The sequence below is a fragment of the Equus przewalskii genome, chromosome 20 (genome assembly GCF_037783145.1).
Source record: "Equus przewalskii isolate Varuska chromosome 20, EquPr2, whole genome shotgun sequence".
NCBI classification, from domain to species: domain Eukaryota; kingdom Metazoa; phylum Chordata; class Mammalia; order Perissodactyla; family Equidae; genus Equus; species Equus przewalskii.
In genome coordinates, this window is record NC_091850.1 from 31,922,809 (window position 1) to 31,927,033 (window position 4,225).

The 4,225-nt window shown below is 40.9% G+C and overlaps 1 pseudogene; it reads left to right on the forward strand.

Annotated features, from left to right (window-relative positions):
* The first annotated feature begins 1,487 nt into the window (after positions 1 to 1,487).
* LOC103562173 (NADH dehydrogenase [ubiquinone] 1 beta subcomplex subunit 3 pseudogene) lies at positions 1,488 to 1,772 on the forward strand (annotated as a pseudogene).
* The last annotated feature ends 2,453 nt before the right edge of the window (positions 1,773 to 4,225 follow it).

Here is a 4,225-nt window from a genome sequence, read left to right on the forward strand (position 1 = left end):
CTTCCTTACAGTGAAATATAGATGGATAAGTGTGGAGGGACGGGTGAAGTTGAAAAATCATCATTTTGCAACCATCATAGTAAAGAATGGTTTCAGCAAGAAATAACAGAGATTGCTAAATCTAGGGAGGGAACGTTTGATGAGGAACGGGATATTTACTCAATCCTAAAGTGTCTCTCCACAAATTGCTTGCTAGTTGTCAGGGAGACATAGTAACTACACAGTGGAGAAACCAGGCAACAGCTGGATCAGTAGATGAAAATTAACCAACAAGAGGCAGATTGACATGGTGTGCTTCCAAATATGATGCCCTGAGAAGAACGTAGCATCTCTTCTGTGGTATTCTTGCAGGGAACCCGTAACCTGAATCAAGTCATGAGGAAGCACCAGGCAAGTCCCACCGAACGTTCTACAAAACAACTGGTTTATGTTCTTCAAACATGTGAATGTAATGCAAGACGAAGACATAGTAAGGAACTGTTCCAGATTAAAGAAGATTAAAGACACACGACAATTTAATGCGTATGTGACCCCTGGTTGAAGCTTGTACTAGAGGGGAAAAACGCTATAAGGAATTTTATTGGTATAACTGACAAAATTGGAATGTGGATTGTAGAGCAGGGGCTGGCCCAATGACATATTGGTTAAGTTCACACACTCCACTTCAGTGGCCTGGGGTTCGAGGGTTCAGATCCCGAGTGTGGGTTTTCACACTGCTCATCAAGCCATGCTGCGGTGGCATCCCACATACAAAACAGAGGAAGCTAGGCACAGATGTTAGCTCAGTGACAATCTTCCTCAAGCAAAAAGAGGAAGATTGGCAACAGATGTTAGCTCAGGGCCAATCTTCCCCACCAAAAAAAAAAAAATCTGGATCGCAGAAAAAAGCATATATCAAGGTTAAGTGTTCTGATTTGATAACTATTTTGTGGTTATGCAAGAAAATATACTTGTTTCTGGAACTATATAATGAAGTATTAAGAGTATAATAAAGACATGATCTATATAACCTCAAATTGTTCAGAAAAAACAAACAATTACAGAGGGAAAGAAAGAGAGAGATAATCAAATAAATGTGATAAAATGTAAAAAAAAAGATTATTCTGGATAAAGGCTATATGAGAGTTCTCTGTAATTTTGGCAGCATTTCTTTACATTTGAAATTATTCAAAATAAAAAGGTTACCAATACATATAGTTATAGTCCTGGCTTGGTATGAATTATTTTATCCCTTACATACACACACACCGCCCCCCATACACACTTACTTAACTGAGATACTCACAGGAAAATAATTCGTCTGGGGTAGGTGAAGAGCAAAAGGGACAATTTTGGAGTGTTGTGGTCATGTCCCCCAGCTCTTGCCTAATGGAGGACAGGACAGGAAGGGGAATAGACCATGGTAATGGGTCTCAGAAATGGAAAATGGTGCCTCTGGCTGAAGAGTTGAATAGCAAGTGTCCTGAGAGGTCAGTTTGCCATCGGACATGGCCCATGGACATCGGCATGAACATGGTCATAGTAAAATGGAACTTCCAGATAATAAACAATGAAAGATACAAGGAGGACTACTAGAAACTGTTCAGGAGAAGCTGGCCGCACAAGGGCTAAGGGACCCATTGGCCGCAATGGATCTTGGAGATACATGGGCTTTGCAAATAATATTTCCTTCTTTGGTGCATTATTAAAAGAATTCACATGGGGATTTGCTGCATTTGTGATAGCTACAGGAGCTGAATATTATCTGAAGAAAAGATAAGGAGCATTACTGAAGATAATACCTGGAAGTATCTTAGTGGCTTCTTAACTCTCTTATAAAAATAAGATTTCTTCACTGTTAAAAAAAAAAAAAGGGGGGGTCAGCCCAGTGGCGCAGCAGTTAAGTGCGCATGTTCCGCTTTGGCGCCCCAGGTCCACTGGTTTGGATCCCGGATGCAGACATGGCATCATTTGGCAAAAGCCATGCTGTGGTAGGTGTCCCATTTATAAAGTGGAGGAAGATGGGCACGATGTTAGTTCAGGGCCAGTCTTCCTCAGCAAAAAGAGGAGGCTTGGCAGCAGATGTTAGCTCAGGGCTAATCTTCCTCAAAAAAAAAAAAAAAAGAGAGAGAGAAAGAAACAGAAGATGGTGGGACCTCCTTGTTTACAGCACATCACTTTGTTACTCTCATTTCTTTCCCCCCGACAAAACACTATGCACAGTGGTTGGATCACAGTGGCCAGTGCACACGCTGGTGCTTCATCTCCTTCGTTTCAGCCATTAAATCCCATTGGCCAACGAACTGATTTCCTCGATCTCATCTTTCTAAATCTTAATTCCAAACCAAGCTCTTGTTCGGAGATTCAAATTTCAGTTCAGATTGCAATGGCCTTTATAGGTTTATTTTTCTATTGTAAACAACAACAAAAAACCTCTATAGTTTTGAAGCTAGACAGTTTGTCAGTAAACAAACAGATCACCATTGAGAAAGGAACTTTTCTCCTGAGGAACAAGGAGGAGACGTCTGTGGTAGTTGGAATGGGATCGTAACATCCCTCAGGAGTTATCGTTAAGGATGGAAACACATCTCAGAATGGTAGGTCCTTGACAAAGCTGTAGGAAATGCTATGGCTTTACTAGCACGGTAGGTGGAATACAATTCAATTATGTAAGGCTCATCCAACAAGGATTTATTTATATTTAGCTTTGCCTTTGAAACCTCCCACTGGCCTGGCCTTTGAAAAAGGCAAACCTAACCTATTCATTTTCCTGCTTCCCTCCTCAACCCTTATTGAGACAAATAAATAAAAATAAAACTGGTAGGCCAGATCAAAAGGCTGGTTATGGCTGTGATTTACACCTGGCTAAATGCGCTTCGGGAGAGACATTAAGGTTTCAATGTCATGAGGCACCAGTTAGTACAAGGAGACAGATGTATCTGTCCAGGGAGAGGCCAATGGGAAACAGTAGTTAATGACGCTTCCAAGAGTCTGCGCTGTTCGTCCCAGGGTGGGCATCTACAGTGGGAGAAGATGGCTAATTTTATTTGAAACTTTGTAAGTTTATGTTACAGGCTTCTTTTCTTTTATTTTAAAAGCATGTATTTATAATCAAGTATTAACTTTGCCCAAGAAACTAAAAATAGTAGGGGTACCACGTAAGGTAAGCATATTTCAAGGCCATCTTTAATAAGAAGCTCTTTGGGAGAGCGAAATTGCTTTCCAATTGCTCGTCTCAAATTCTAGGTCTCATTTAACCACAGCTTCTGCAGCTTAATTTTCCTGACACTGGAGTCTTCTGTTTCCTTAGTGAGTAGCCATTCTAGAATGCCTTGGGAGAAGTCACTAAAGAACCAGTCCTTAAAGTCAAAGGAAAAAGGATGGCAGAGAGTGTGTGAGTGTTACATCAGTTGGGGAAATTGGGACATGAGCTGCTTTGTTCATCAATTCATATTCAACTTAAGACATGGACTCTATCTTACACAGATGCTTGTACAAGGGGATTTATTGCAGCACTGTTGGCATAGTGAACATTTAGGAATAAATTAAATGTCCGTCATTACAGAATTGATTAAGCAAATTGTTTGCCCACACTGTGAAATACTTCGCAGCCATTAAAAAGGATGAAGTAGAGGTAAATGCACTGATATGGGAAGATCCCAAGACGTATTATTACGTGGGAGAAGCAACTTACAAAACAATGTATACAGCCTGACCCTTTTACATTAAAAATCTGTGTAATATACGTGCATGTGTTGCATGTAAATGCATAGAATGGGGATGAGAAGGATGGCCATCATCCTGCTAATTTGGAGGAGGGACATGTTGACCTTAAACAAATACATAGCCAGTTATTTCTTCAGGAAAAATGGGTTTATTTGGAATCGTTAAAGCATTGCAATTCCAAGTCTGCAACTATAGCAAGCCATGTGCAAGGCCCCAGCAGCAAAAGGAGAAGAAACTCTTTCATAGAGGGGAAGAGGAAGTTGGGAGGGCTATTGCAAACAAGAGTCCATTGGAGGAATTAAGAGTTAGATGTGCAGAGGATTTTCATTGGCTGAGTTGTGACAGCTTCCCATTCGCTGAGCTTGTTGCCTGTCAAGAAGAGAAAGTCTTTCTTCTTCCTGTTGGGCTCTGCTATGGGGGTAGGGCGTAGAGCATGAAAGCTCCCCTTTTTGGCCTCTAACTTCAGTTTAATGAGGTTTCTGTTTATTAATTTCCATAGACGTGAAAATGAGGGTGAGGA